Below are 11719 nucleotides of genomic sequence, written 5' to 3' on the forward strand. Positions count from 1 at the left end.
GCCCGCGCGCTGTAACACCCCCGCCGGAGCGGAGGCCACCTTCGCGCGGGGACTTAGACCGACGGCAAACCGGTCGTGACCCGCGCCGGTCGCTAGTGCGCTGAGACGGTGCGCGAGCCGACTCGGCAGCGGCGCCTTAAGCGTCCGCGAACCGAGACGGCGCGCCCCCGCACCCAACTGAAAGCGAGCCGGCGACCTGACGGGCCCTCCCGTTTGCCTCTCAACGGTTTCACGTACTCTTGAACTCTCTCTTCAAAGTGCTTTTCAACTTTCCCTCACGGTACTTGTCCGCTATCGGTCTCGCGACCGTATTTAGTCTTAGGTGGAGTTTACCACCCGCTTTGGGCTGCATTCCCAAACAACCCGACTCCGAGAAGACCCGAAGCGGCCAAGGCAAGCGCCCCTATGGGCCTAACACCCGCCGTGGGACGAGGCCTCGATCAGAAGGACACCGGCGCTCGCCGTCAGCCGCACTGGGACTTCCGTACGTCACAACTCGGCGCGCTCGAAAAGCGCGCAGATTCGACGCTGGACTCTTCCCGGTTCACTCGCCGTTACTCAGGGAATCCCTATTGGTTTCTTTTCCTCCGCTTAATAATATGCTTAAATTCAGCGGGTGCTCTCGCCTGAAATCAGGTCGTATGTGTCAAGCGGGCCGCTTCTTACACGGCCCGCTGGCATCGCAAGTCGTCGCCGCCGGCGCCGACCGAGCGCGTACCGTCGCCGCCTTGGCCCACGGTCGGTCTTGATCTCGTGACCGGACCGACCGACCTGGACCCGCCCCTCGAACGTAGTTGAACACGTCGAGGGGCCGGCGGTGTACGGGACACGCGGTCGCGTCGAGAAAGCTCGGCGACCGCTTCAACTTGGGGCGACGCCCGGCCGTCTTCGCAGAGGCCAGGCGACGGCCCTCGGGTGAGGACGAACGCGACCCTGAGGCAGACGCGGTCCCGGGATTGACCCGAGACCGCAATTCGCGTTCAGAAGGTCGACGTTCAATGTGTTCTGCAATTCACATTACTTCTCGCACTTGGCTGCGTCCTTCATCGACTCGCGAGCCGAGTGATCCACCGTTAAGAGTCGTCCTCGACGTTTCGCCCGGCGCCGAAGCGCGCGGACGTCACACTGTGGGATCGACCACAAAACCACCACCGACAACAACTGCACAAAAACACCAACAAACGGCGCCGAGCGACCGCCGGGCTGAGCCGGCGGCACATCGAGCGCGGTGCCCAGAAGCCACCATCGCACTCGGCTGCCTTGCTATGCCAACGTGTTACGCGTGTCGCACGGGGCGGAACCCCGATTGACGGCCGCCCTCTCGGCGGCACCCAAAGACAATTAAGTGCGCGGTCGGCCGGGGCCTACCACCACCTTCGGTAATGATCCTTCCGCAGGTTCACCTACGGAAACCTTGTTACGACTTTTACTTCCTCTAAATGATCAAGTTTGATCGTCTTCTCGACACGCCGACGCGGCCTTTGCCAGCCGCGACGGGGCCGATCCAAGGATCTCACTAAACCATTCAATCGGTAGTAGCGACGGGCGGTGTGTACAAAGGGCAGGGACGTAATCAACGCAAGTTGATGACTTGCGCTTACTGGGAATTCCTCGTTCAAGGGAAACAATTGCAAGTCCCTATCCCAATCACGAATGAGGTTCAACGGGTTACCCGGACCTTTCGGCCTAGGTTAGACACTCGCTGCTTCACTCAGTGTAGCGCGCGTGCGGCCCCGGACATCTAAGGGCATCACAGACCTGTTATTGCTCAATCTCGTGTGGCTAAACGTCACTAGTCCCTCTAAGAAGTTAGACGCCGACCGAGAAGGTCGCGTAACTATTTAGCATGCCAGAGTCTCGTTCGTTATCGGAATTAACCAGACAAATCGCTCCACCAACTAAGAACGGCCATGCACCACCACCCACAGAATCAAGAAAGAGCTCTCAATCTGTCAATCCTACCTGTGTCCGGGCCGGGTGAGTTTCCCCGTGTTGAGTCAAATTAAGCCGCAGGCTCCACTCCTGGTGGTGCCCTTCCGTCAATTCCTTTAAGTTTCAGCTTTGCAACCATACTTCCCCCGGAACCCAAAGACTTTGGTTTCCCGGAAGCTGCCGGAAAGGTCGTCATGGTAACGCCTCCCGATCGCTAGTTGGCATCGTTTATAGTCAGAACTAGGACAGTATCTGATCGTCTTCGAACCTCTGACTTTCGCTCTTGATTAAAGAAAACATTCTTGGCGAATGCTTTCGCAGTAGTTCGTCTTCCGCCGATCCAAGAATTTCACATCTAACGGCAGAGTACGGACGCCCCCGTCTGTCCCTCTTAATCATTACCTCGTGCTCCGAAAACCAACAAAATAGAACCGAGGTCCTATTCCATTATTCCATGCAACACTATGCAGGCGAACAGCCTGCTTTGAACACTCTAATTTTTTCAAAGTAAACTTATCGGCCACCGCCGACACTCAGTCAAGAGCACCGACGGAGAACCGAAGGTGAGGCGAACGCAACCAGTGACACGCCTTGCGACGGACCGGCGGCGCTCGCCCAAAATCCAACTACGAGCTTTTCAACCGCAACAACTTTAGCATACACTGTTGGAGCTGGAATTACCGCGGCTGCTGGCACCAGACTTGCCCTCCAATGGATACTCGTTAAGAGTTTTAGGATGTACTCATTCCAATTACAGGGCCTCGTTAGAGTCCTGTATTGTTATTTTTCGTCACTACCTCCCCGTGTCGGGAATGGGTAATTTGCGCGCCTGCTGCCTTCCTTGGATGTGGTAGCCGTTTCTCAGGCTCCCTCTCCGGAATCGAACCCTGATTCCCCGTTACCCGTTATCACAAAGGTAGGCACGTAGCGTACCTTCGACAGTTGATAGGGCAGACACTTGAATGATACGTCGTCGGTGCAGAGACCGTACGATCCGCGTGGTTATCCAGAGTCATCAAACGTCACAGGACGAACCCGGTCGGTTTTGATCTGATAAAAGCGCGCCTCCCGAAGTCGGCGCTTAATGCATGTATTAGCTCTAGAATTACCACAGTTATCCACTTCGCTTACGAGACCAAATAAACCAAGACTGATTTAATGAGCCATTCGCAGTTTCGCTTTACGAGAACTCGTACTTGCTCCTGCATGGCTTAATCTTTGAGACAAGCATATCACTACTGGCAGGATCAACCAGATAGCTGCGACAGCTGCGCTCGGCCCTTGCTGGGCCGCCCGGCGCGTGCTCGTCGCATTCGTTTAAGACCGAGGCGATCGCCTGCGGCCGTACTCAGCTTCGACAGTCGCTGGCCGCGACGTCCACGCTCTCGCCGGCAGTGCCAGGCGGAGCGATTTGCGTTTTTTCTTTGCTCGCCCTCTCTCGGGCTCGATCCATTCAGTTTCGCACAAACAAGAGCTCTGCCGGCCGCCTGCAGCGGTGCCTAAAACCCGGGCATAACAATGCGACCGTTCTGCTAGGCCGACAAGCGCTCAAGCCAGACGCTCGATCGAACGCCCCCTACATATTAGTCGAAACAACGGCTCGCTCATTAGCATCGCGTTTGTACTTTAACTTTTTTCGGCTCGGCTTCTTTCGACGCCGATGCCAACGACGCAGCACTCTCTCGCCCGCCAGCCACCGAGAAAAGGGTGCGCTCCGACCGTCCCCGCACCGTACGCCGCTCTTTCTTGGCTCATTCGAGTTCACTGTCTTTCGCTCTGACATGCCTTACCTAGGGTTAGGTTAGTATGCTTGCACGTTTGTCCTCCACCTTTTTCCGGCTCGGCTTCTTTCGACGCCGATGCCGGCGACGCAGCACTCTCTCGCCCGCCAGCCACCGAGAAAAGGGTGCGCTCCGACCGTCCCCGCACCGTACGCCGCTCTTTCTTGGCTCATTCGAGTTTACTGTCTTTCGCCCTGACATGCCTTACCTAGGATTAGGTTAGTATGCTTGCACGTTTGTACTTTAACTTTTTTCGGCTCGGCCTCTTTCGACGCCGATGCCGGCGACGCAGCACTCTCTCGCCCGCCAGCCACCGAGAAAAGGGTGCGCTCCGACCGGCCCCGCACCGTACGCCGCTCTTTCTTGGCTCATTCGAGTTTACTGTCTTTCGCTCTGACATGCCTTACCTAGGGTTAGGTTAGTATGCTTGCACGTTTGTACTTTAACTTTTTTCGGCTCGGCTTCTTTCGACGCCGATGCCGGCGACGCAGCACTCTCTCGCCCGCCAGCCACCGAGAAAAGGGTGCGCTCCGACCGGCCCCGCACCGTACGCCGCTCTTTCTTGACTCATTCGAGTTTACTGTCTTTCGCTCTGACATGCCTTACCTAGGGTAAGGTTAGTATGCTTGCACGTTTGTACTTTAACTTTTTTCGGCTCGGCTTCTTTCGACGCCGATGCCGGCGACGCAGCACTCTCTCGCCCGCCAGCCACCGAGAAAAGGGTGCGCTCCGACCGGCCCCGCACCGTACGCCGCTCTTTCTTGGCTCATTCGAGTTTACTGTCTTTCGCTCTGACATGCCTTACCTAGGGTTAGGTTAGTATGCTTGCACGTTTGTACTTTAACTTTTTTCGGCTCGGCTTCTTTCGACGCCGATGCCGGCGACGCAGCACTCTCTCGCCCGCCAGCCACCGAGAAAAGGGTGCGCTCCGACCAGCCCCACACCGTACGCCGCTCTTTCTTGGCTCATTCGAGTTTACTGTCTTTCGCTCTGACATGCCTTACCTAGGGTTAGGTTAGTATGCTTGCACGTTTGTACTTTAACTTTTTTCGGCTCGGCTTCTTTCGACGCCGATGCCGGCGACGCAGCACTCTCTCGCCCGCCAGCCACCGAGAAAGGGGTGCGCTCCGACCGGCCCCGCACCGTACGCCGCTCTTTCTTGGCTCATTCGAGTTTACTGTCTTTCGCTCTGACATGCCTTACCTAGGGTTAGGTTAGTATGCTTGCACGTTTGTACTTTAACTTTTTTCGGCTCGGCTTCTTTCGACGCCGATGCCGGCGACGCAGCACTCTCTCGCCCGCCAGCCACCGAGAGAAGTGTGCGCTCCGTCCCGCCCCGCACCGCACGCCGCTCTTCTTGGCTCATTCGAGTATACTGTCTTTCGCTCTTACAATCCTTGCCTAGGGTTAGGTTAGTTTGCTTGCACGTGCGGCCTCGACTCAGGTCAGTAATTTGTTCTTTAGCTTTATCCCATACGAGCATTACCTTTAGTTAGGTTGGTTGCTTCGACCATGCGGCCTCGGCTTAGCTTAGTACTTTTAACTTCTTTCGGCTCACTCAATTTGTTCTTTAACTTTAGCCCATACGGGCATTACCTTAAGTTAGCTTGGTTGTCTCGACCATGCGGCCGCCTCGGCTCAGCTTATAACATACCTTCGCGTTTGTACTTTTTCTTGGTTTGGACGCTCTCTATCCGCCGACGCGGCATTCTTGCGTCCGCTCCACTTAGGTTGTTCCTTAGCTTCAGCCCCTATGGACGGTGCCTATTATCCTGAACAAAACAATGCGACCGTCCTGCTAGGCAGATAGGCTTTCAAGCCAGATGCTTCATGAAGAACCTCCCACATATTAGTCGGGACAATGGTTCGCTCATTAGCATCGCTTATGTACTTTTACATCCTACGAATTTTGATTTTTGTTAGCTTTAGTCCATACAGGCGGCGCCTTTAACATGGGGACAACAATGCGACCGTCCTGTAAGGTCGACAGGCACTCAAGAAAGGCACGCTAGAATGGCACCTCCTGCATATTAGTCGAGACAATGGCTCGCTCATTAGCATCGCGTTTGTACTCGTAACTTTTTTCGGATCGGCCGCTCTAGACGCTGATGCCGCCGCTCTTGTTCGCTAACTATAGCCCATAGTTACCTGTTAGGTTAGTTTTGTAGTCTCTCAGCCTAATTTGCTTGCCCATTTGACCTGCGCTCAAGTTAGTTTGGTCGTTCCCGCACCTATTTTGCCCTCGCGACCTCGGCCAGGGTTGGTTTCGGAATCTCCGAAACGCTTTTGCCCTTACCTTGGGTTAGGCTAGTTTTGGTATCCTTACAGCTTAGGTCAGTTTTCTTGTGGCCTCGGCTTATGTTATTTTGGTCGTCCAAGTCGGTCCTTTAGCTTTCGACATCGTGCCTGCCACTTTTATTTCAACGTTCTAGATCAGTTGCGGCCAGTTCGAAACCAGAAGCTACATATCTCACCTCGTTACTGCAAAGATCCACATGGTGAAAAACGACACAACTGAACAACGGTTCCATTACATTTGAACCCACGTACACTTGAACCCACGACGATTGCACCGACATACTATTGCACCTATGGAAATTTTTGTTGTTTTACGGATATTTGAACCCATACTAACCCTAACCCATGGGTTTAGCACCCGCATATAGATTGAACCCGCGAATATACACATGGGTTCAAATGTACGGTCACCCTGAACAACATATATACCTTTGTTGAGCTATGCTAGAATTCTGATCATCTTGGCACGGATTTACGTGACAACAAGCTGATATACGGTGCTCTTTTGTTGTAAGCATCGTCGGTTGTATGTCGTGTACCTGATGTTGGTTGCTTCCTAAAATATAAAAATGTCCGGGAACAGAGGGAAGTTTGCGATGAGGGATGAACATTCCGAAGTGCTTGGGCGAAAAATATTTTTCCCTCTCGCGCATATTTAAACCAGTTTGCTTAATATGCCAAGTCAGCCATCGCAGTTATTAAAGAGTTCAATGTTAAACGTCACCACGAAACGTGTCATTGCAAATACTAAATTCGACGCCGAGGCCTGGGACTGCGCCACTGCCCATCTGTACGACAGTGCAAAACGTGTAATGCGGGGCAACGGAAGTTGCCACCTTACTTCAACTCTTTGGCCATGACACAGAAAAACATCCTTCGCATTGTTGATAAGTGAAAAAACAACAACAGTGTATTGTTTGATAATACATATATAAAAAAGGCAACACACACGTCACATTGTGGCACAGCAATAGAAGAAACGAGTGTGCAATAATTTGAAGTTTAATGTGGCAATTGTTGGCAGGCGAAAATGAATGCGGCACGCACGATACCGGAAATGTATAATTGGCCCGCTAGTACATGAAGTATGCCAACCACTGGTTTACATGATGACAAATGCCAGTCAGAACAGACCAAAGCTTTGATTTCACGTGTTTTAAGGTAAAAAAACATAGATTCGCGGACGTAAGTTGACTTAAACATATGACATTATCAAAAGCTCCGCTAGTTTTATCCGTATGCAGTTCAATTCCCTCAAATGGTAAACTGCAAGTTTGCAGCCGGACTTCGTTTCCACATGATCACGACAACTCTTGTAGTGCAATAAACGCTCCTCGTGCAAAAGAATGCGATTGAGTCGCAATAATCAATGTTTCTATAGTAAGGTGAACGAAGGCGCTCGTGGTTTCAATTTGACTTATTAAAATTATCGAATATAACCTCAATCAATCTGGGACTGCACACCTTAATTTTCGGCGTAGCGCCTGTAATTTTCCATCGGTATAAAACAATGATATCATATTCACGGGACAAGGAAATCATCGATATTCTTAACGTCAACAACGGTAGGTCATTACATAAAACATTACAATATATTTGACCAAAATAACAGTGTGATGCAATACCAATATTCGTGCGCAACTCAAAATTCTCCTATCAAAAATTGGACGAAGTAGTTTTTGATTGGTCAAAGAAACGCTATTAGATTAGGATTTGTTCAAATATTTTAATGCTAGTCAGTGGAATAATCAGTGGTTAGCTGGAATCTATCGGATTTCAGGATTTTTCTTTTATATTTATTTTCATTGTGTGCCTTCTGTTTTGCTAATTTCATTGGAGTATTTGGTTGTATCAAGTTTTCAGCTTGATAATTAATTAATAGATCATACTAGAAGATATTTTGGACTTGGAAAAATTTGAACGCGCGAAGGCCGAATGGAATGGCCGATTTTCTTTTGCTAATTAAGATCCAAATCTTTATTACATCCAGGGATTAAATTTCGCCTCAAAGTCCACCTTCTGCTGAATTTTTAGACAAAACTGTATCAATTAACCAATCGTAGGCCGACGACAGTAAGACCAAAAGCTCGATTTTCAGAATTATCACGTGCTGAGGCACGTATGATTTGGTCCACCATCCGATTCCGGAAAACAAAAAATTGTGACAGAATTGAAATCGAACAGAGCTTAGATATGACCCAACATATTATACATATTTTACTCATTTCTCCACAACGCGGCTTCACAACTGCTCTTGTTTGATTGGAATCAATTTTAAATGTCAAGATGACCACAGATACCTAGAGAGCAAATATTTCCAGAAGAACAGTACTTACCAGTGGTCATCGAGCAAGTCCTTTCAAGTGAAAATGTTGCACAACGGCCCAGACATTGTAAACATTATTGAATGCGTAAATACTTTGCAACCAAATAATAAATGCAAATGTGCCCCGACCGTTTTTAACAAGATGGGTAGGGATGGGCAATATAGAATACCGAATCCGGAGAATTTGAATCCCCAAAGTATTCGAATCCAACAGGATCCGGTTCCTGCCTCTCCGGCACCATGCGTCAATTTATGTATTTCACGTTTCTAATTTATCAATTGAAGACGAGCGTTTTTTCTCGCGTGGAAATCTCTCCAGTTTATTTAAACTTGCGTCTGCTCGAAAAGAACCAGTAAACATCCAGCACTGTGTAATTGTAATCTCAATCGGCGTATTCTGGACAAGAAAGAGTTCGGCTAAGTACCTAGTACACCCAAGGCCGGATTCAGATCATGAAAGGCCCTAGGCCAGGGTTCCCAAACTATGGGTCGCAAAAGGAATCTTAGTGGGTCGTGAAAATATGTAGAAAGCTTTGGTTAATTATACTGGTTATTAGGAACGGTGGCGACTCGAATACGTAAATCTTCAAAAAAACAAATGAAATTTAATTTAAATTCTAATCTGTGAAAGTTTCCTTTTTACGATCTTCTCAAAAGAATAAAAATTTGCTACACAGAGAATGACCATGTGGCTTTTTTACGCATAGCAGTTTTGTACACTGTAAAGCACCACTCACCGTGTTTCCCCGAAATTTAGACAGGATTTAGATTTATTTTCCTTTGAAGAATATAGTTGTTTTTGAAAGAGGTCTTTTGTGTTCATTTATTAAAAATAAAATTACATTGTAGCAAATCACGATTTTTTACTAAACATTATATAAAAACCGACATCCATTGTTTCTATTTGTTTTTTCTATACAAATATTAAGTGACAATATCATAATTGTGATATCACACAATCTTGAATAGTGGTGTGATCTTCACTTTACCTCCGGCCAATGAACCTTTACTCTCCCACACATTTTAAATTTATTTTAGGGATAGGGTTTAATTAAAATCATTTTGAAAATTCAAATTATGATCTTATTTTCAGGCCAGGTCTTATTTTTGAGGAAACACGGTAATTTTTCAGTGATTAGCCATTGCTATGTTCTGTCATAAAAAAAATTAAAGTTAAGTGGGTCGTCATAAGCTGTGTTAATAAATAGTGGGTCCCAACTCCGAAAAGTTTGGGAACCACTGCCCTAGGCTATTCTATTCGAGAGGCCCCCTTCATATTTTTGAGCTCAGAATTTCTCTCTAAACAAAATCACATGTCATTGCTTGATGTTAAAAATATTAGTGCATTAAACCCTTGGTTCTTTTCATTCTCCCCATTCATGAGTGCAAATTTTTAATTATGAGAATAAAAATTTACTCAAGGCAGTTTTGCTTTCTTTCTCTTGTGCTCGCTAGTTCAAATCTTTCACTCGTAATAAAGTTACGGTTCAAAAATTATGAAATAAGATTCCTTGATCTAAACGCAGGTTAGCAATACCAAGACGTCTAAAAATAAGATGAAGTCGATAACATTAGTCTATCAGTTATTTCAGCAACATATCAACTACCGATACTGTTTTTTGCAGAGTACACTACGGTACTTAAACATAGAAGCTTCCAGCATAATGCGCATAATAATTGCCTTTATTATGATTCAAAAGACGTAATAATGGCTGTTTACAACGTGGTTGAAACCAGTTGTGTATAGAATTTTCTACTCTGAAAAGATTGATATATATATACTATAGGTAGGGTTTAAACTTGTCAAGTTTTTAAAAGAATTACAAATTTCGAAACCGAACTTCGAGGCCCCCGGACGTTGAGGCCCTAGGCTTCATCCTGCCTGGCCTATTGGTAAATCCGGCCCTGGGTACACCTCACGGCGAAGATTCGCTATTGCACCATTTCCTGCTTTGCTATCTGGATAGGGTATAATAATTATGTGTACCGACTTACTGGCGATATTCCGATTGCAACAATCTTTAATTATTTACAGACGAGCCTCGCTTCATTTTACATTAAATGATTGTTCGCGACATGAGAGTTTTCCCCAAAATATGATGCATGTTAACCAAAAGCCAGGCGTTAAATGTTATGACAGTATTTGCGATTAATTTAAATCAAATATTATTTACGAATGATTTCATTACACCATTTCCGAAATACAAAGTTATATCGCAAAACACGACAATCTGTCACATTCAAATTTTACTCTCGAAAGTTTACATATTTTTCGGTCCGTTTTATCGTTCAAGATAGACGCACGTTTGATCGAGTGTCTGTAGTATTTTAGTCACCGATAAATTCAAATAAAGTTGCCGCATCTGGCGAATATGGTGACCTATTGAGTTTGAGAATGGCCAAGTCTGCGTAAATAATGTTATGTGCAACCATAATCATACAAAATGAATTCGTCTTTAAATGTTATTACCTAATAACTAACTACGAAATCGCGTTTACGGGAACTTTGTTTTGCAAGTCTCGCTCGCACAGAATAAAAAGTTGATTTGAATCGATAGTGATTAAATTTAATATTTTACAACGGCCGCATAGGTTGCAGTGGCCACATGTTGGTCCTGCATGTAATTAATTCTCAGCGGTTATGTTTTAGTACACGTGGTACTCTAACGTTAATACCGTTTCATATCCATTTTTGTATTTAACCGCTTATTATTAAATTGTTTAAAGCGTGTCTAATTCAGCATATCAGTATTTAGGGATTTTAAGGCAAAAAATATTGTAATATTTTTAGATTTTACTGCCCTGGGAAATGTCTGTTTCGTATAAAATAAAATCCAATTGTTAAGGATATTCCCAAATAAATAATACATTTATAATTTTTCAACATCCAAATCCAGCAATTTCCTACTATTTGAATAAGTATGAAAATAGAATAGGATTCGATTTAACTATTCTAGAATAGTAAATTATTCTACATTGCCCATCCATAACGATGGGTGCGAAGCCTATTGAAACTATGTTACAACCCCAAAGGAATGCAAATATGCCCACCAGAGTTCACTTTAAGCATTAAAGTATTCAAATACGCTCACCAGTGTTCACTTTAAGAATTAGAAGTGCGTTGGTACTTCGCAAGCCGAAATCTAACTGCGAAAATGCCCCGACCGATTTTGAAAAGCTAGAAATTCGGTGATTCCAGCATTTGCACTTCTCCCTGATCTAGTAAAAAAAGTCAATTTGACAAATCACCAACAGACAGTCATCAATACATACGTCCAGAATAACATCAAACATGCAGGTCAATAAAGTATAAAATACTGTGAAATTGTTCAAATTTTAATTCAGAAAACAGTCGGCTTGGCAGCAATCAGTACCAATTGTG

The 11719-nt window shown here is 46.6% G+C and overlaps 2 non-coding genes and 1 pseudogene across 2 annotated transcripts; all 3 read right to left on the reverse strand.

Annotated features, from left to right (window-relative positions):
- The window catches only part of LOC144425931 (large subunit ribosomal RNA), a 3697-nt pseudogene extending 3057 nt beyond the window's left edge, over nucleotides 1–640 (reverse strand).
- Nucleotides 641–928: 288 nt separating this feature from the next.
- LOC144425937 (5.8S ribosomal RNA) lies at nucleotides 929–1082 on the reverse strand. Its single transcript, XR_013477737.1, has one exon. It is a non-coding gene; the product is annotated as a 5.8S ribosomal RNA (ribosomal RNA).
- A 298-nt stretch (nucleotides 1083–1380) lies between these two features.
- On the reverse strand, nucleotides 1381–3190 carry LOC144425927 (small subunit ribosomal RNA). The gene has a single exon (XR_013477734.1). It is a non-coding gene; the product is annotated as a small subunit ribosomal RNA (ribosomal RNA).
- Nucleotides 3191–11719: the final 8529 nt, after the last annotated feature.

This window comes from Styela clava, chromosome 8 (assembly GCF_964204865.1).
Source record: "Styela clava chromosome 8, kaStyClav1.hap1.2, whole genome shotgun sequence".
NCBI classification, from domain to species: Eukaryota; Metazoa; Chordata; class Ascidiacea; order Stolidobranchia; family Styelidae; genus Styela; species Styela clava.